Below are 21,848 nucleotides of genomic sequence, written 5' to 3' on the forward strand. Positions count from 1 at the left end.
ATCTCACCAGTCACCCCTCTCAAGTCTCACTATCACCAACCATGTCGTCGTCGTCGTTGAATAAGATCACCCTCAAGAGCTCGGATGGCGAGTCGTTTGAGGTCGAGGAGGCGGTGACACTGGAGTCGCAGACCATCAAGCACATGATCGAGGACGATTGTGCCGACAACAACATGTCGACATCGCTAAGCTCAATGAGAATATCTCTGATGACGATCTCAAGGCCTGGGATCAGAATTTGGTTTGATTCTAGGGTTTCATAATTTGGGATTTGGTTGGGTTAGGGTTTTTTTTTTATTTGGGATTGGGGTCAATTGTGTTGTTTTAGCGCCTAGGGTTATTGATTTAGGGGTTTGATAGATGGGTTAGGGTTTTTCATTTTTCTTCTGCAATTTTATATCTTTAGCAATTCAATTTTTTTCCGATTTTGGTATTCATTGGATTTGATCGATGTGAAGCTAATGTAAGGTGAATGATTACTGATCTGGAGAGTTGGCAGTGGAGATGGGCAGTTGCAGGCTTCTTCGTGTTCGATTTCGAGCGGCATAGCCACAGGTGGTGGTGGGAGCGCTCTTCTAGTTTGGGACACAATTTGGACTCAACATCAGGGACTAGTGCTGTAGCATCCGTCGCCACTACACGAAGTGGCTGCTCAAAACCACGACGAGGAAGCTCGGCAAGAAGATGACTGCGACGAGGATGTTCGCAAAGAAGGTGGTGGTCCAGTTCCCGGAACGATCCAGAAAGTTAAAGAAGAAAATAAGGAAAAAAACACCAAGGACCCATGGACCCGCCCCGAACCGGCTTGTTTCAACCGGCCGGGTAAGGTCCGGCCCTTATATTAGAAAATGTAATCCCCGGCCTGGCCAGGCCCGTTTCCATTAAACCAGTGTTCGGTTCGGTCCTTTCAAAATTGGGCCCGGCTCGGCCAGTGCCCACCCGTAGTAGAATGTCGACTACTTGTTTTATATTAATGTCTTCATGTGTTTTGTTTAATGCTTTTATGTAGAAAACCTATATCAGGGAAATTGAATTGTAGAAGCTATAGCTCATATTCATTCATTGACAACGTATAAATATATTAGAGTACAAAGAGTCCTACAAGAATACAAAGTATTCCCATCTATATCTCAAATAAAAGATGACATAAATCAATATGATTTGGTTTGTTTACAGAGGGCGGATTGGATTGGGACAAGGCCTCTTGTGTTAACATTTTATGTATCGAGTCGAGAATTTGAGAGTTTTTATCTTCTTTTTTACCAGACATATAAATGGCGTCCATTGAAAGTTGGTGATTGTGGGGGCAAGTTAGACTTTAAGTGTGAATTCAACACTATGAATCTCAAAATTTAAAGTATTAAAACCTATTTTCATGTCCATACTGTTGAATAATCAGAGAGACGGGTCGAGGGCCCGACTCCAACAACATCGATATTGTCCCCAACTTGGTAATTACCACCTGCAAAATCCATCAGGTGTGAGATTTTATCACAAAAAACCTCGATTTTAGTTGAAGTAGGGTTATGATATTTAAACTTTTCTTTTCTCTGATACAGTCAATGTGAGATATTTCAACACATGCACTTTTATGCTGATGGTTACTTTGTACTAAGTAGGGAATGTTTATTTGATTTGTCATTTTACCTATTGCTTAAACTTTGATCACTTATCTTGTACAGATAAATCTGAGTTATTTACAATTGCACCATGGAGGTCACTTTATAGAAGCATGTAATGGGACAATAACTTGTGTTGGTGGTGTTGACTCTAAAAATTACAAAACCTAAGTGGCGCGCAGGCTGAGTAACTAATAAGCTAACTACGTCCTTCGGTTGAATGCGGGGCGTGCCAACTCGTCGGCCGCGCTCGGCCGAGGAGTAAAATTCGTTGATGTCGCGTTGAGCGCGTTGCTGACTTCTTTATCTTGTGACTGCAACCGAGAAAGGAACATTCTCGATCTTTGGGTTTTAGAGCCTGAAGACAAGGCTGCTGGTTCTGCGAAGTTCACAAATCGTCGGCGCTTGATTTGGTCACCGTGATTATATTCATAAGAGTATAAGCACGTCGAATCGACACCAGATTATACGGACACAAATATTCAAAGGTGATATATGTCTTGATGGTGAACGTGGTTCGGCCGTCAGAATGCCGAATTCTAAACCTCACTTGTGAATATCCAATCATAAAATCACTCGGCATCCGGTACGCCGAATGTCGTAACTCGTAACACCTTACTTCGCCGAGAGGGCTGATAAGATGACCCCTACCAATAAGGATTCGAAAACCCTTCTCGACCGAGACTTGGATATGTAACCAGTCGGCCTCGACGCAGTGTTATTTATCCAAACTGAAGGTACTTCTTGGTCGGCTGGTTCTACGGCAACATTGTTGTTTATCCAAACTGAAGGTGTTCGCCGGTTACCTCCACAGTGATGTTTATCCAAACTGAAGGTGTGTTGGCAGGAAAAAGAAAAAGAAAAATCTCAAGGTGTTTGAGAGGTTTTGCGCAGGGCAATTGTATGTTGAATTCAAGGTCCCTAATTGTTGCATGGTTTCTTGTATTTATAGCACCAACTCCTTGAGATCGAATTAAACCCCTATCTGGATTGGCAGTCCTTGTCCCGTTCCAGCTTTGCTTCAAACAACCCTACTCCCATTAGGACTTTGAACTCACCCCCCTTCGGGGCTTTATTCATTGCTGGTCGAGAATCCTAGTTGCACCAGGACTTCCTCGACCCTCTTTGTTTATCTGGACTACTCCTTCTTGCAATAGGACTCGACCATCCTTGCTAAATGGCCCGGGATCATCAGGCAGCCCATAGTATTTTGACACAGTTTTGGGCCGAGCACAAACCTACACTCGGCCCAACAATATTATTTTGGGCCCAAACAGGTGGTCATGTTGCTTGGTTTGATGATATGAATTGTAATCTAATGTCCAGGTGGGATATTGAGGATTGTGCGAAGAAGTTAGGGTCACTACTAAAAAAAGGGCTATAGGACACCGTTCTTCAGATACTATTCCCAAATCGTGCATATTTGAAGAAAGTTGTCACCGTGAAAAAACATGGGAAAATTTGAAATATGTCCAATTTTATAGGCCAATTTAAAATAAATTCAATTTTTAATGATTTTTAACTTTTAAAATGGATTCAATTTTTAGTTATTTTGAATCCATATCAAAAGATCCCAAAAAACATTGGTGCATTTTACATTTTTTTACACTGAAAAAGCGATGCCCAACAAATATTTGACAAAAAAAAAAAAAAAAAAAGCTTTCTTGGAAATTATTAACTTTTACCGTGTTTATATGGATTATAGAGGGTGATTGTCTATCCTCTTATTTGGGTGCTTTTTCTATTTCTTTATATTTTGTGTGATCATAATTAAATCATAATAATATTTTATATTATTTTTTTATAAAAATAATAAAATATAAAATATTAACATGATTTGACTGTGACTGTATAAATGAAAAAGAATAGAAAAAGCATTCAAAAAGGATAGACAATCTGCCTCCATAGATTATGGAGCCTGCCCTGACAACTTTTATAGTCAAACCGATTTGATATTGCATAGAAAATGGGAATACAAAAAATGCTGTAGATATAATTATTGGTTTCATACTGATGAAACCAAGTCGTTGTAAAACGCTCTCTAAATCCAACCACGTGGCTGTGTGTTTCTCAATTATTTTTTATTATCAAAGTATGGACTGGGGCATAAAAGTAAAGTAATAAACAATATTACACCTCCACTCCTTTTCATATCACTTTCCGGATTCCTCTTCTCCTAAAAGCTTCTACAGTTTTTCTCCCAACACCTCAAGCGGTTGCATGTCGTCCTCTAGATCAGCAGCCTCTCGTCCGCATGTCGTCAACAATATGCATGTAGTCCTGTGTGTTTTTGTCGCTCTCTGAGTTTTAAAGTTGTTGGGATGTGAAAGGCTGAGTTCACGAGAGATTTGTTTACTGGGTTCGTAAGTTGTTTGATGGGAGTTTGATTCACTCTTAAACCTAGTAAAAAATTTCCTTCCTTCTCTCTCTCTCTTCTCTTGCTTTATCTTTTTGGGTATTTTTTTATTTTTTGGTTGAAGTTTAAAACTTTCTTTTAAAAGCAAGTAGTTATTTACTACTGTAGTGATGAGTAGTGATGAAAATGTGTTATGTTCTTGCATGAAGGTATGGATTCGAACCTCTTCAGTGACTAATCTAGCATTTAACTTAATGTGGTAGGTATTTATTTGGGTATTTTTTATATCTCAGTTTCTTTTTCTAATTCATTTTCAGATCGTTGGAATGTATGTATATCAAGTTCTATTCTAATCTCTCTTTTTAAATCATTTTCAGATATTCGGGATTATTTGAGACGACCTATGAGAATCCCACTTACAAAATTTTGTGAGCAACAAACATAAGTGTTGAAACATTGTTTGTATATTCTATTTTTCGTTAAAGTTATTATTTTTTATTTTCTGTTTTTGTATACTTAATGTTGACTCTTTTGGTGGTATTGTTATGAAGGTGAATCTGGAAAAATCTGTTCATTATAGAATCCTTACTGGAGTTCTTGGATGGATGGGAAGGTTGTGGAACTCCTAGGATTAAATGATTAATTTTCATCCAAAGCATGTGGTATTAATCATGGACTTCGTCAATGGGAGCTCAGCGGGCTTCCTCTTTTAAAGACATAAATTGCAATTTGGACAATGATGCTAAAAGGCATATTTTATCTGACAAAATATTTAATCTTTTAATAAACAAATAAACCAAAATATACTAATCTCATATCATATATACTAAAACCCGTAAGGGTTGGTCACTGTGGATGACCAGTGGATTTCCGATTTTGTCCTCGCCCATTCTTCTTTTATTTCAACTTTGCCCCTTTTGCTTTGCTGTCAGATTCCAAACTCGGGTGGCACTGTTTTAGGGCAATGTCCAATAGAAGTCTCTCGACTTCTTCCTCAGAAATCGCAGAAATCCAAAAAGGAAAAAACTGTGCTCTGCAACCGATTAGCGATTTCGATTTCGCTTCGTGAGATCTGTTCGATCTTTGCTTCCTCATCTGTTCAATCTCTTCGCCACGCCATCGTGCTCCCAATTTAGCCTTTGATAGGTGATTAAATCTCACTTCTTCTCAACTACCCAAAAGCCAAATATTTGATTTTTTTTTTTTTTGTGCTTCGTTACTTCTTTGTTGAAATTTGGTGGTGAAATGTCTTCCATTTTGTTCCGTCTCTTTTCCTTTTCATTTGCTCTCTCTCCATCTCTTCGTCTGTCTCTCCGTTTCGATTTTGATTTCGTCGTCTAGAAAGGCATTTTGGATTTTTTTGGCTGTTTTCCAGAAACCAATCGCGCCGTTTTAGGTGTGTTGCTTCATCCGCATCTTATTTTCTGTTTGGTTAGCAAGAAAATTTTTTTTAATTGATTAGTGTAAAATTCAAGTCTTGCCGTTTTGTGCTGAGCGTTTTCTTAATTTTTTTCGTACTTTGTGTGTGGATGTTTGATCTCATTTCGTTTTTTGTTGCAAGAAACATTGGTCTTTGAATTTTAAGGTTTTATTGTACAAGCTTGCAAGCCCTTTCTGGGTGAGGTATATAATTTATATTTTTGTTCTTAAATCTTTTTCCAACAGAATGTTTAATTTTTTTTGGTCCTGTTTCGTTTTTGGTGGGATGATTAATTATTGGGGTTTCCTTTGTCTGTTTGGGTTTTTAGTATGGGTTGTGATTTGGTTGTTTTTTATTTCCAGGGAGAGGTGTTCATGGTTTATGAGTTTGGATTTTTAGTGTGGGTGTATGATTTGGTTGTTTTTTATTTCAGGAAACGTTGCCGTTCGAATTTTATGGTTTTTGTATAGAAGTTTGCAGGCCCTTCTGATTAAGGTATATAATTTATGTTCCTCCTCTTATATCTTTTGTTGAACAAAATTTAAAAATTTTTTGGGTCGTGTTTAGTTTGCGGATCTATTTTCTGTAAAAAAAAATTGGTGATAATTAATTTTGAGGTTGTGTTGTATATGGATTTTTAGTGTGGGTATATGATTTGGTTTTTTTATTTTCAGGAAGCAGTGGCCATCGTTTTTGCCGCTTTTGTATGTACGATTCCAGATGCGTGAGGTATAGAATCTTCAAATTGCTCACCTTAAGTAGACAACGGCGTGCATATGTAGTTTATCATTGAATAATCAACCTCTCATCACTAAATTATCGTTTAAGTTTGTTTTTAATTTAGTTCACAAATGAATCAACCAAGTTATCATGCCATATTGATACGAAATTATAAAGCAATGTCGACCATATTTTGTTTGTTTTTTTTTTTTTTTTTTCATTCTTTTGAGATCTATTATTCATATATATCATAGATGATGAACAATAAAAGAAATTAAATGCCGCTTTGGATGATAAGTTGATGTTGATGACAAGTACTATTGATGATACCCACCATTTCTCATCTGTTCTAATGTTGCAGGTATGTATATTATGTAACAAGTTCTCTATCAGTTTGTTAATATCCATAACCAATACAGGTTTTCAAACACTTACACAGGTTTGTATTTCAATGAAAAAATTCTAGGAAAAACAAAAGGAGGTTAAGCCCATCTACATAGGGAGTCGAAAGAAAAATTAAACTCAAAACTAGAGAATGAGAATGCGTCTGATGAAAAATAGGAAATGAACACATATAAGGTAATGTCACAAGGTGAGATTTCAGTATGAAATTTTCATTGTCATACTGATTAATGCTTTTAAACCAATTGGTATAGATTCTATTTGTAGTTTCTTTTGCTTGATCAATTTACATTACTTTTTTGAACCAAATGCAAGTTCCAATATTGCGATAACAGAATAAATTAATTGAAATTGAAGCTTTTTCTGATTGAGAAATCTCTTTTTGTTTAAATAGTGTTACAAGTTTTGTCTTTATTATTTTGCCAATAGGTGGACTTAAAAAGGATCAAGTATGTAGGGGAATGGTAGGATCAACATATCAAAGGTAGAGATTGACTCTTTCTCTCATGTTAAACTTATACTGTGATGTTTATTATTATTAAATTTTGAAAAAATTATTGCTTATCATAACCTTATCACAATACTAAATAACAGGGAGAGAGATGAAAAATAGAGAGGAATCTATTTGATTGTATGTTTACTTTGGAGATTTTGGATAACAGTCATGAATTATGGTCTTAGTGCATCTCTATTTTTTTTCTTCACGTTTTTGCATACTGTTTATAGCTAAATGATTTTTATTTGGGTCTTCTAAATTTTTAACTATTACTCTGAATCTCTGATGAAGTTTTATTAATTTTTTATTCATTGGTTTCAAGTATGGCCGTTGACTATGTGAATTTTAAGTTTTGCACAGTTAAAGAGACTAGATGGTAATGTTTCATTTCTCTCTTTCTCCCTTCTTATTTTCTCAGCCACGAGTCTTAATAAGATACAACTGACTAAGAATTTGTTAATCATTTTAACACGTATGACATAAGATATTTACTTTTTATGATACATTTCTAATTTTTGCAAATTACTTACTTGATTTACTATTGTTATATGGTTGGCAGAATTTTATGTTAAGTGTGTCACTATATTGTTGTAATAGTTAAATTGGATGTAATATGAAGTGTTGACATAAAACTAGGCACAACTAATTATCTTTCACTTCTTGAGATACAATCATTGTTTGATTTAGCCTATAACTAATAAATCTTTAATTATAATTAGTCTTTTTTAGTTTACTTGGATCAGAACTCATAACCGTATAAAAAGGCAGTAAAAATTAAAGTCTGCCTGTTCTGATGACAACTGATAAATATACAGGTCTGCATGTATACTGGTTGATGAAAAGGTGAGCAATCATTACTTAATGATCTTAAGTAATAAACACTTGGTATTGCTCATTGAAAATTTGTTAATTGTTTCAATGCATATGATCTAACGTTTTTGCTTTCTGTAATAAACACTATCTAGGATCTTTATTTTTTGGGTCAAAAACACTGTTTGGGATCTTTTTGTCATCTTTAGACATTGCTTGATTTTGTATTGTCAAATGATATATATTTTCATAATCATTGTGTAATCATTGTGTCTGTATATTATATGGATTTATTTTTTATAATATTCAGTGTTCTATTCTTTGTATTAGATCTTTTTATACTTAAAACAACTTTTTTAAAGTGTTAATTAAAATGGTTAATTGATAGTTAGTGTTTGCCTATGCATATTATTGCGTAGTATTTACTATGCACATGCATATTCATGTTATGCTATATGTAATGTTCACTGTTATTCACTTATTCACATGATATTTAACAATATTTTTTTCTTGCATTTTTTCCCATGCTGAATTGTCAAGCGACAATTCAATATAAATAAATGAATTTTGTTTCTTCACTGTTAATCTACTGATGCTAGGGATAATTTAAGCTTCTACATTCTTAACATTTTTCATATTTGACTTGCAGGATTAGTGTCAATGTACACCTTTCCGCAACTATTTGTTGTCTTTTTCCCTCACTCTATATAATTTTAGTCAAATTGAACTACTTTTTAAAACTTGAGATTTAACTGAAGTGCCAAGAACTTAGTTAAATGAAAGTTTACTTTGGTTTGATGACATTTACATGATTATTAGGTCCACAATCATTGGATGCATTATCTTTTGTATGTTTTAATCATAATTTGTCATAAAATTTTCAATCCCGCAGCAACGCGCGGGTCACACTTTATAGTATCTACTATTTCTTTACACACCAATGTATGAGTGGTGGTGTTTGTTTGAATAGAGACTTCTATAGAGGACATGGACCCTAATTTAGTGGCTGCATGGTGGCTGTTTATAGCTATTTTTCTAATGGGCACCAATAAGATCAGTGTTCTATAGCTATTTTTCTAGTAGTGGGTATACTAAGACTGCTAGGGCTGGTTTGGTATTGCTGTGCTTTGAAAAAAAGCTACTTCTGCTGTGCTGTGAGAATAAGCAGCTGTGAAATAAAGCAGCAGAGTGTTTGGTAAACTTTTTTGTAAAAGTTCTTTTGAAAAAAAAAAACAGTATTAGAGTGTTTGGTAAACTTTTATGTAAAACAGATATGAAAAAAAGCCGGTTTTTCAAAGCTAGGTTTTGCAGCTTCTTGTTTTTGGCTTTTTTTCATCCAAAACTGTGAAAAAAAGCTGAAGCTGAATGTTTACCAAACACAAAAACAGCTCCCAGCTTTTTTTGATAGCAGCTTTTTTCAGAATCACCTCAGTACCAAACCAGGTCTAAGTACTATTGCACATTGCCAAATGACAGAACTTACAATTGCTGATAGTGATTTTTGGACTCTAGCTACTGTTTGCCCCTAAATAGAGTGGTACTTGTGTATATTGTTGATGATGTCCAACTGATCAATTCAACCCCAAACATTGAAATTCAAGCTTCATCAAACTCTTTTGACATTCCTCACATGTCAGCCCCAAACATTGAAATTCAAGCTTCAACAAACTCTTTTGACATTCCTCACATTTCCGATCCTTTTGGCATATTTGAGGGATTTTTGGAGCAAGCTTATGAAGGAGATCGGGAACAAGGCAAACTTGTTGGGGCAGGTATACATAACATGGAAAATGAAGAGAAAGATGGTGGTGGCAATTCAGAAGATTCAGATTATCGAGACTTAGACTATGAATAAAGTGGTGTCGATGACAACTTATTTGACGACAATGTAGAGAAAACTTAAGGGAAAATGCCAGTGGAAAATGCAATGGAAATAGGAAAGCATCACGTAATTATGAACCCTTTCTTGATTTAGGATTTGGAGATGTTAAAACAGACTACGAAGATTCTGATGGCTTTAGAAGTGCTTCTAGCTCATCATTTGAAGGTGAACAACCAGTGAAGCGGAAAAGTAAGAAGTAAATGCCCAAACTCATTCCTTTTAGAAGTGATATGGATATCAAGAACCCACAATTTATAACTGGAATGATATTTGCCAATAGAAAGGAGTTTAGATAAGTAGTGACATATTATGGTTGTGTCCATGGAAGACAAATAAGATTCCCAATAAGAGAGCGTTATGAAGTTAAGGGTAAGTGTACATAGGACGGACGTCCATGGGTGATTTATGCAAGCAAAGTAGATGGGAGCTCTGCACTTATGGTGAAGACACTCAATGATGTCCATGCATGTCCGAGAAAGGAAAAGCTCAGACTATGCACCTCAACTTGGTATCACATAGGTATGCTGAGGATTTGCTTGACAATCCTAAATGGGAAGTGTACAAAATTTCAACAAACTGTTCATAAACAATACAATTTGCACGTGACACCGGCTCAACGTTATAAAGCACGGTCATTGGTAGCTGAGAACAGTGAAGGGGCTTATGTGGAGCAATATGCAAGGTTATGGGATTATTGTGAGGAGCTCAAGCGAAGAAATCCTGGCAGCACAATTTTGGTGAAGACTGAAATGGAAGGAGGAAGATCTAGGTTTCAGGGGTTGTATGTATGCTTTGCAGCATTGAAAAAAGGCTTTTTGGAAGGTTGTAGGCCAGTGGTGGGATTGGATGGATGTCACATTAAAGGTCAACATCCAGGCCAATTGCTTGCTGCCATTGGTATAGATGCCAACAATGGCATGCATCCAGTAGCATATGCAATTGTTGAAATTGAAGATAGAAGAACTTGGACTAGGTTTCTCTAGCTACTCATAGCTGATTTGGGTATTGAAAATGGGCTTGCTTGGGTCTTTATGTCAGACAAACAAAAGGGGTTAATAAAAGCTGTGAAGGATCTTATTCCAATTGCTGAACACATACATTGTGTTCGACACTTATATAACAATTTCAAGAAAACACACGTTGGCATTGCATTGAAACAAATTCTTTGGTTAGCAGCTAGAGCAACCACCATTCCAGGATTTAAAGCAGAGATGACTAAGATGGAAGTTGAAGATGGATTGATGACAAACCAGCATGTCATTGGAGCAGATCTTCTTTTAGGACATCATCTAATTGAGATATCTTGTTGAATAATCTATGTGAGTCTTTTAATAGTTCAATATTGGGAGCAAGAGGTTGATTTAGCAAAACACACATGTACATGTAGAAGGTGGGATCTCACTGGAATTCCTTGTGCTCATGGAATCTTCTTTTAGGACATCATCTAATTGAGATATCTTGTTGAATAATCTATGTGAGTCTTTTAATAGTTCAATATTGGGAGCAAGAGGTTGATTTAGCAAAACACACATGTACATGTAGAAGGTGGGATCTCACTGGAATTCCTTGTGCTCATGGAATCTTCTTTTAGGACATCATCTAATTGAGATATCTTGTTGAATAATCTATGTGAGTCTTTTAATAGTTCAATATTGGGAGCAAGAGGTTGATTTAGCAAAACACACATGTACATGTAGAAGGTGGGATCTCACTGGAATTCCTTGTGCTCATGGAATTGCTGCAATCTATAGAAAGGAGGACGATCCATACAAGTATGTTCTTTCTTGTTACAAGAAAGCAGCATACTTGAGAGCCTACACTCCTTATATCCATGCCATGCCTAGTCAAGAATTTTGGCCACCTACAAATCACCAACTCGTTGCACCTCCAAAGTATCATAAGTAAACTGGTAGGGCAAAGAAGGTGAGGGCAAGAGAGCAAGATGAGCCACAACCACCATCAACCTTAAACAAATTGCCTAAATGCTTCAGCAATGGTCACTTGTGGAATGTGTGGCAAGAAAGGTTATAATCGTACAACATGCGGGAAGAGGCAATGGCAATCTTCACACGTAAAAGTAGCTTAATGGTTTCGCTTATCTGCATTTTTAGTCACATATGGTTGTTATAAATTGGGGAATATCATCTCATAGGCCTATGGAGAAGCTGGGAGAGGACAAACTTGTGGGACAAATGAAATTGGCCATAACTCACCAACTACTGAAAGTGGGCAAACACAAGCAATGGTGTGCTCACTGAAAACTTTGGTATTTTAAATTTTAGTCTTGTATTTACAGACTGATGTATGTGTAACTCTTTTATTGATCATTTTGTAGCATGCCACTGGAGGAAATATGGGAAGTGAAACTCGACCAAATCAGGGAAAAGAACAATCTGCATCTAATGCAAGTTCTTTTGACCTATGTCTTTGTCCCTCTCTCGTGTGTGCGCTTTTATAACCCAATGACATCTGTTATTTTTAAATTTTTTTTTTTATTGTTTGTAGGTTTCTAAAAGGGGTAGAAAACAAATTGCAAGAGGCAAATCAGTGCACAATTCAAGAAAGCCACATGAAAACCATAGAATCTGAAGGAAATCAGTTGGAAATTTAGAATCTTTGTTAATGTCAATTTTTTTTTTTTGGATGAAGACAATGTTGTGAACTTTAAGCCCTCAGTACTTGGTGTTTTTGATTTTGAACATAACCAAGCAATGAAACAATATTTTTGATATGGTAGCAATGAAATGATCAGGCATTGCATTCTCTTATGGTTGCTCAAAATATGTTCAGATACAAAAGTGGGTGTGTTCAGTTTAGCATGTCACGAAATCGAATTTTATATAGGCTTTGTAATATGAGAAACGAGTTGAGGTTTGGTGCCAAAAATGGAGTTGTAGATGCATATGCGCTACTCGAACACAACTATCCGCATGAATACTCTCTAAAACAAAATTTAAGGGTTTCACTAAAAAACAGTAAAAACATGTTAAAAGATCTTAAAATGACAAAAATAACCCTGAACACAAGTCATGTGCGAGGCACATGACTTATTTTGGATGGAAAACTTAATGAAGTTAGGATGAGATGACAAATTGATGATTTCGACAAGTTGGTATGACAAAATGCTTAAAATTTTAGTTTACATGACACTTTAAAAAAGGCGTACAAGTTTATATGACATTTCAAAAAAATTTCCTTAGAAAAATTATGGTCCCTACGTCCAACCAAATAATAAGGTTTTTGATGAGATAATGCATGCCAACTTCAGCATTATAATGTTCATGATTTTGTTTGCGTCTATACATATATTTACTTCGTAAATGTAGATTAGGTTGGTTGGTAAGACATTGTATATGTTGCGTTCTTATATTTAAGTTTAAATTCTTCTCTTGTAAGTAATAGCTTATAATATCGTCTTAACTAAAGATACTTATTTTTAGTGGGATATATTTTGCTTAAGTATGCATGTTTGCAAATTAAATGAAAACCTCCAAAACGTATGGGGTTAAATTGAATTCTAACCACCACCACCACCCTCATATAATTAGGGCAAAAGGCGAATTTAGGAGGGCTCCCTTCAATCATATTGTGCCCCTGCATATTATTGTGATTCAATGAAGCTCCCCGTTAAATGAACTGCACCAAATAGGGGACACCTTCTTCGGATCTGTGTCCGAAGCTGACAAACACAAGGATCCATGCCACTCATTTTAAATCATATGGTTCTCATTAGCTTGTTCTATTGGCATTTCTCACACAAACCACAAGTTCAGATCTCCCTCTCTTTAACGACTTGGATATCCAAGTTCTTGAACTTCAAAAACAAAAATCCAGAGAGCATCTCGACTCCAAATAGGGTTAGCTTTTCCACTGTGCATGTTGCTAGCCCCAAAAATAAGGGAAACCCCACCCCAAAAAAAAAACCCACCCACAACAAAAGTACAACTATAAGTAAAGCTTTATGAGGGGTCGCTTTGAAATTGATCTTAAAATTAACTAGTCTGTCGTTCCAAAAATTGTTTTGACAATGTTACATTTAAAATTGTCTGACAATATAACATTATTCCGGACAAAACTTTTGTATAAATTTTAAGTTCAAACAAAAGACACTATACATCTTCTTCCTGACTATTTTAGGTGTAAACTCCATTGCTGAAAATTTTACTATGCTCATCATAATTATTGCCAATCCACCAGGCAATTGGGTTAAATTGCCCTTGACCAAAAAAATGATGGTCCATCAGTGCCAAATTGGGCAGGCAATTGGTGGGCTCCAAGAATCTCATTGAACTACCCTTGCAGCCAGTTGGCAATAAGTAACGACATGCCTGACGTCAAGTAGCAGAAGGTTGGCCCCAACCTGGTGCATCGAAGTGAACTAAATGGCTCTAATTTGGGTGTCCCATAATTGTTGGATTTTCAACAGTTTGTTGATCTGGACCATTAAATTTTAAATAATAAAAGAAATTTAGAAAAATGATGTTGTGTCACGTGACACTTTGTGGCGCATTTGATATTAAAAAATTGAAAAATTTAACTGCCATGATTAATCCCTTGGTAAAAAATCCAAAAAAAGAAAAAAGAAAAAACTTATAACAAAATTTTTTTAAAACAAGTTCACACTTAAACAAAAATATGAGTGAATATTACTTGATATATAATGAAAACCCACTTCAAGGAAAACCCACTCCTTTCAGTCCTTTCCGTTGAAAATCTCATCGCCTCTCCTTTCAGCCCTTCAAGGAAAGCCCACTTCTTGGGCCGTCTTCAACCACGTAAAGCTTCACTCTTTTATTAGTTTCTGTGCTTAAATTTGTTGGGGTTGGCAGTTTTGGATTGAAATTTGTGTTTTGGGGTTTGTTGGGTGCCTGCATGTGGAAATTTGGACAATTTTAGTTGTGGATTGTGGGAAACCGACGCAGTGACGGTCCCATTTCATGTAAGTTGCTTTCGTTTGTGTGCTTTTGGTGAAATTATGATGAGGAGGGTTGGGTAGTTGGACTGGTTTTATTTGTTTTGTGAAATTAGAGTGGGATCAATCAAGGTTGAGACCTTTTTAGGTAAGAGTAATTGTGAAAGTTATTTTTTTACAATTTTTTTGGCAAATTTTGTGACTTGGTGGATTTGGAATTTTGGTTATATTAGATATATGAGTAAAGAAAATAGTTGAACTGCATGAAGCTTGATGTAATTCCGGTTTTAATCAATGTTGGACTTGGGAAACCTAGTGAATATACAAGCGAATCTACGATTAGTTGAGAAACTTAAAGGAGCTTGAGGGGAAATGAGGGTTTAGGTATTTAGTGACATTCGGGCGATTCCTGAAGTCTATTTGATGTCGGCGTATCGGAAATGCTTGAACAAGGAAGAAAGGTGCTCGAAGAGCTGCAGTAGTTAACTACTTGGTTTGATTAGATTGCTATGTTAATCAAAATGTCCCCTGTAGTATGTTATAGGGTTAAAGTTTTACATTAGTGTTCTTTAATGACTTGGTTTCAAAAATTTTGTCCGACTTTCCTTGGTCTGTGAGGAAAAATGAAATTATTCTATCTTAATATCTCTGGTAAGAGCGGGTATGCATTCTTAAAGGACTTGTTTGTCATTCTTTTGAGCTGTTTAATGTGCTCATTTCAGTATGCATCATCCAAAGTCTACAACTGCTAAAAGTAGCACTACAAGGGCGAAGGAGGTATCATCTGTTTGGAAATAAGAGCTATAGACATGCCCCATAAGGGTCAATAGGTCTCAGTTGCATATCTAGTTTCTCATGTGTTTCCATCCTGAAGGTTAGAAAAGATGGGTGCTCTAGACGCTTAGAGAATGGTTCATCAACACCAGGGATGGCAGCTGATCTCATGTATGTGGTTACATGCTGGAGTTTTCCGTGTGCTTGCCAACGGTCGGAGCTGATCTCATGTATGTGTTTACATGCTGGAGTTTTCCTTGTGCTTGCCAACCAACTGATCTTATGGAACGATCCAACGGTCAGATCTCCGCCAATTGCTAGAATTTAGTGGCGGTCGACGTTTAATTTTACAAACTTAGAAATTCAATTCAGGAAGATCTGTACGTCGGATTCCCGATTCGTAAGTTCTTATTGTTCTCAAATATTACGTACTATTACGTATTAAAGTTTGGTAACGATCCAACGGTCGGATCATCAATTCATATAATGACCAAGTGGCGGTCTCTATCAAAACTATAGTCATACGACTAGATTTCGTCAATCGGATGTCACGTATGGAATTAGGGTATCCAAATTAGTCTAGGAAGGGCAGGTGGGTTCTCGGTCCACCCGCCGCCCCGACTCGTAGGAAAATTTCACCTACTCTAAAAATTATCAAATTTCACATAAATGAAGATCTCAATGAGTAGAGCAAGTTTTATACCTGTGGCCAAGTCCAATTTGGCCGGAAAAGCTCCAATTTCCCTCGAACTCGCCAGAAACCTTACAAATAAGTGGTTTCAATCCGTCAGCTCCGGTGCTCCTCCGCCCCTACAATTGTTTGGGCTTTGTTCCCTACCTCAAGATGAGTATTTTGGTGGTGGTGATGGTCGACCTAGCTTTCCCGATCGACGGATTTCCGTCGTGGCACCCCCGAAACCGTCAGGTTTCGTTCTTCGGGAATTCAAGGCTAAACTCAGTAAAAATTGGTTGGAAATGAAAGAGGGGAAGGTGATGGTTCATTTACAGGTGGTGGCGAGGTTCGAGTCGCCAGAAAACTAACGGGAAAGCAACGGGGAAGTTGCTGGGTCGCGCGAGTCCGGTGCGGGAGAAACGGGTCAATTAGGTTTGGGTGCCCTCATTTTCTTCTTCTCTCCTTTCCCTCCTATTCTCTTTCTTGATTTGTCCCTTCCCTTTCTCTTTCTCCCCTCCATTGGCCCAACCTCCCTCATTTTTCCTCCATTTCTACCCTTCTCTTCCGTCCATCCCCTCATTTTCTCTCTCACAACCTTCTCTTCCCCTTTCTCTTGTTGCCATTTGGCAGCCCCTAATCTTTTTTTTATTAACTTCTAACGTCCGTAACGTCTCCTTTCTCTTCCCAATTCACGAACAGCCTTTGCCTATGCGCTCGTGGGGTCGAGCCCAATTAGAAAACATTAAGAGTAACCCCCGAAGGTCTACGGATTTAATAATTATTTTCAAAAATTCAAACTTTGTAATTAAGTAATTAAAATCTAAAATTTAATATAAATTTCTAAAAATAATATAAAATCTCTTTAATAAAAATACGTAGTTTGCAATAGTGAAATCCAGGATGTCACATTATTCCGGACAAAGCTTTTGTATAAACTTATAGACATTATACGCCTTCTTCTTGATTATTTTAGGTGTATACTCTATTGCTGAAATTTCTATTATGCTCATAATAATTCTTACCAATCCACTAGGCAATTGGGTTAAATTGCCCTTGACCAAAAAAATGATGGTCCATCGATGCCAAATTGGGCAGGAAATTGGTGGGCTCCAAGAAGCTCATTGAACTACCCTTGCAGCCTGTTGGCAATAAGTAACGATTGACTGATGTCACGTAGCAGAAGGCTAGCCCTAACCCCATGCACCGAAGTGAACCAAACGGCTCCAATTTGGGCGCCCCATAGCTATTGGATTTTCAATAGTTTGTTGATTCAGACCATTAAATTTCAAACTATAAAAGAAATTTAAAAAGATGATGTTGTGCCATGTGGCACTTTGTGGCGCATTTGATATTAAAATTTTGAAAATTTTAATGGCCAAGATTAATCCCATGAAAAAATATCCAAAAAAAAAATTAGAAAAAACTTACAACAAAAAATATCTAAAAAACTTTCAAAGTTCACTCTTAAACAAAAATCTAAGCTGATATTAGTAATAAATAATGACACGTGATGCAAAGAAAGTGGTTGAAAATGGAAAGAGATCCTCTCCGGCTTCTTTTTACCAAATCCATCAAGTTCAGGGACCTATGTTATTAAAATTCGATTGGACGGTTACAAATAGGAGACCAGTATAAAAGTTATAATTGGTTATATAAGATTTAAAGTGCCCGATCCCGGTCTTATGGATTTGGTGGAAGGGATCAGAGTCCTTTCCGTTGAAAATCTCATCGCCTCTCCTTTTAGCCCTTCAAGGAAAACCCACTTCTTGGGCGTCTTCAACCACGTAAAGCTTTACTCTTTTATTAGTTTCTGTGTTTAAAATTGTTGGGGTTTGCAGTTTTGGATTGAAATTTGTGTTTTGGGATTTGTTGGGTGCTCGCATGTGGAAATTTGGAAAATTTTAGTTGTGGATTGTGGGGAACTGACGCAGTGGCGGTCCCATTTCATGTAAGTTGCTTTTGTTTGTGTGTTTTTGGTTGAATAATGATGAGGAGGGTTGGAAAGTTGGATTGGTTTTAATTTTTTTTTTTTTTTGTGAAATTAGAGTGGGATCAATCAAGGTCGACACTTTTTTAGGTAAGAGTAATTGTGAAAGTTATGTTTTTACAAATTTTTTGGCGAAGAAAATAGTTGAACTGGATGAAGTTTGATGTAATTCTGCTTTTAATCAATGTTGGACTTGGGAAACCTAGTGAATATGCATGCGAATCTACGATTAGTTGCGAAACTTAAGGGAGCTTGAGGGGTACTGAGGGTTTTAGGTATTTAGTGACATTCAGGCAATGCTTGATGTCTATTTGATGTTGGCGTATCGGAAATGCTTGAACAAAGAAGAAAGGTGCTCGAAGAGCTGCAGTAGTTAACTACTTGGTTTGATTAGATTGCTATGTTAATAAAAATGTCCCCTGTAGTATGTTATAGGGTTAAAGTTTTACATTAGTGTTCTTTAGCGACTTGGTTTCAATATTTTCGTTCGACTTTCCTTGGTCTGTGAGGCCAATGGTAGAATGATCATGGAAAAATGAAATTGTTTTGTCTTAATATCTCTGGTAAGAGCGGGTATGCATTCTTAAAGGACTTGTTTGTCATTCTTTTAAGCTGTTTAATGTGCTCATTTCAGTATGCATCATCCAAAGTCTATAGGCATGCCCCATAAGGGTCAACAGGTCTCAGTTGCATATATAACTTGTTTCTCATGTGTTTTCATCCTAAAGGTTAGAAAAGATGGGTGCTCTAAATGTGCAGAAAGTGGTTACTGAGTCTTGTATTCATTGGAATTCAGCTTGAGCAAGAATTTGGATTTGGTATGCATCTGGATTTTTAGCTTCATGTATGTTATCATGCATGTATGGCCACATCAACAAGTGTTTGTAGTAAAAGATAAAGCACACGACATAAGTTGTAGAATAATAAATTAGATACCAAGTGCAAAACTTCTTTCATAAATCTAGAAGAGAAACACTTTCCGGATGGCTTTAGCTACCTTGCGATTAATCTACAGAGGATTTCTATGCATTTCTTTATTGAATTGTAATCCTAGAGTAGTGGTCATGTAGTGCTGGTTGCATTTTAACTTACACCAGTATGTTGCTAGGTTTTATGGAAACAAGAGGACGTTTTATTCAGTGGTGAGCAAAGAAAAGAGTTTATACACTGAAGATGGGGTTCAAACTTTAGTTTTAGACATAGTATTCCATTTTACAGAATAAAATTGCTTGAAACAGAATATGAGAGATTATTTCAGTTTTCCGTCACATCTGTGGGAACAAGGATTGTTTTGGATATCCTGTACATGTAGACATGACGCCTCATTTTGAAATGTTTCGAGATGCCTCTATTTGAAAAGATTGAAAAAATAATGGTTTGATGCTGATCTACATCATGCACAGTTGTTTTGATGAACTGTTTTAACTAATTGGTTTGAAATTCTAATGTTTTCTGATTTGTTCTTCTGCAGTTCGAATTGGTTTCCTTTATCTCACGTCTGGTTTGGGTGGGGGTTTGCTTTCAGCTCTTTTTATTCAATATGGTATTTCAGAGCCATATCAAGTTGGACAATGTATGTAAATAAGGTAAATAAAGTTTCTGTATAATCAATGATGCACCTCTTTATAGTATATGACCCTTTCATCTTACAGTTTCAGGTTTCTATCCTCAGTTAGCAGCATTGCTTACTCTCCTTTTCATCATAATAATAAACTTAGCAGTGGCAATTCTACCACATGAGGATTTGTCTCCTGATTTCTTCTTGGATTTTTGTTTTTGATCCACCCCCAGTTTAAATGGCTTACCCAATGGAATGCTCCCCCTGGACGTGTTAGTACTCCAGTTAAATCTAAACACAATACGTATGAGTATGTATTGTGGGTCCTCTCTTTGATACTACTGATTGTTGGGTAAGCTCCTCCTCGATCTCTAATTTAATTTTTTGACTTCATAAACCTAATCGATTCCCTGCACGAGAATCTGGTAGCCACAGTTGGCGCGTGCACATTTTTTTTTTTATCAAATCAGAGAACTGGATTTTGTGTAGATATGTAGATATCATGTGTCCTGTAATATATCCTCATTGTTGTCATTGCGAATAGTCTCTGTATCTGCTTGTTTCTGATCAGAATGCTTTGTAGAAGGCATTGTGTTATCGCTGTTCTCTGTGTAGTACTAATTGGTCACTTTGTTGATAGTGGCTTCTACTTTGTTATTTTGGGTTGTATGTGCTGGCAGGTTGTTGTTTTGTTATTGGAAATAAAAGTTCATTTTCCTCGTATCTACGTAGTATCAGAATATGCAGGCATTTTCTAACAGCCGTCATGTTTTTGACAGGTATACTCTTGGCCTGATTACTCTTTTTCGAGGGGTCAATGTAAACAATCACTGTTCCTGGTGTCGTTATTTGAGCAGTGTCCCTTCGTCAAAATGGAATTGCGAGTCACAAAATATTTATTGTTTGGTAAATTAACTTCCACCTTAATATTTGATAGATAGAAGTGCTTGCTTATTAATACGATCATGGTTGCATTCAGTCGTTCTAGTTTGGCATGCCGTTTAATCTAATGCCTTCAAGAAACGTAATTTAAGAAATGACTCACGAAATTCTAAGTCAGGAAATTGCTTCTACAATGTACTTTGCTAGTGCTATAAATTCGTTTTGTACTGACATATTGTTCTTTATACAAATGTGAGGCTTTGAGAAATATCAAGCATCGAAATCTCGTCAACATTTTAACTGCATGTTCAAGTGTTGATTCTCTTGGTAATGATTTCAAGGCTTTGGTTTTATGAGTACATGGAAAAAGGAAGCTTAGAGAAGTGGCTGCATCCACCGACTGATATTGAAGAAGCAAGAGAGGCACCCAAGAGTTTAAATATTTTGCAAAGGTTCAGCATTTCCATAGATGTTGCTTGTGCTCTCGATTAGTCGATTATCTTCATAATCACTCCGAAACACCGATAGTTCATTGTGATATGAAACCAAGTACTGTTCTTTTGGACAACATGTCAACTAGACATGTGTCTGACTTTGATTAGCAAGGTTTCTCTCACAATTGACCAGTATAAAAGCTTCAACAAATCAGACAAGTTCCGCTGGAATAACAGGAATGATTGGTTATGTGGTTTTAGGTAAATATTCACATCCTCTCCACTGTCGTCCATAGCCGCCGTCGTTATGAACCCGGAGTGGCCTAAGGATCAAGTCAAGGACGAGACTTGTTGGTCCGTTCCCGAATATATAAAAACAACCAAGAAATGGTACTATCTTTCGAAAACAGAAGCAGAACGCGAGGCTCTGGAGTTTGGAAAAAGAAATGGACTTGAGGTTGTGACTGTTTGTCCTTCTATCATTTTGGGGCCAATTTTGCAATCCACTCTCAATTCCAGTAGCTCTCTCATTGTTGCGACTATGATTGGTATCTCTGTGCATATTCATATATTAATGTACAAGACATGTTTTTTTTTTTTTTTCTTTTTAAATTTTGCATAATTCAACTATTTTATTCTCAGTATGCTAACAATATTTTCTGATGTATGAATGACAGAGTATGGTATGGGAAGTGAGGTGTTAATAACTGGATATGTCTACATTTTTGGAATTCTCTAGCTAGAGATGTTTACAGGGAAAAGACCCACTGACAACGTGTTTAATGGGGACTTAAACCTTCATGTTACAACTTTCAATTAATGCTCTTGAGTCTTGAGCCCCCATGAAGTTTAAAAATTAAGAAGATTTGATCTCACTAGTAATTGTCACAAATTTTAGAACGGTTGCATCCTACAAGCTTTCT

The 21,848-nt window shown here is 36.5% G+C and overlaps 2 pseudogenes across 2 annotated transcripts; both read left to right on the forward strand.

Moving 5' to 3' along the window:
* The first annotated feature begins 4,940 nt into the window (after positions 1 to 4,940).
* On the forward strand, positions 4,941 to 12,423 carry LOC137720102 (uncharacterized; annotated as a pseudogene). Its single transcript, XR_015953561.1, has 9 exons — positions 4,941 to 5,121; positions 5,829 to 5,890; positions 6,070 to 6,124; positions 6,370 to 6,476; positions 6,582 to 6,707; positions 6,947 to 11,060; positions 11,324 to 11,597; positions 11,640 to 11,950; positions 12,041 to 12,423. The product of XR_015953561.1 is annotated as an uncharacterized LOC137720102 (transcript).
* A 1,992-nt stretch (positions 12,424 to 14,415) lies between these two features.
* On the forward strand, positions 14,416 to 21,775 carry LOC148692804 (RHOMBOID-like protein 1; annotated as a pseudogene). Its single transcript, XR_015953562.1, has 7 exons — positions 14,416 to 14,480; positions 15,492 to 15,621; positions 18,815 to 18,869; positions 19,523 to 19,637; positions 19,724 to 19,961; positions 20,389 to 21,186; positions 21,603 to 21,775. The product of XR_015953562.1 is annotated as an RHOMBOID-like protein 1 (transcript).
* Positions 21,776 to 21,848: the final 73 nt, after the last annotated feature.

The sequence above is a fragment of the Pyrus communis genome, chromosome 11 (genome assembly GCF_041283825.1).
Source record: "Pyrus communis isolate YQ-2024b chromosome 11, ASM4128382v1, whole genome shotgun sequence".
NCBI lineage: Eukaryota > Viridiplantae > Streptophyta > Magnoliopsida > Rosales > Rosaceae > Pyrus > Pyrus communis.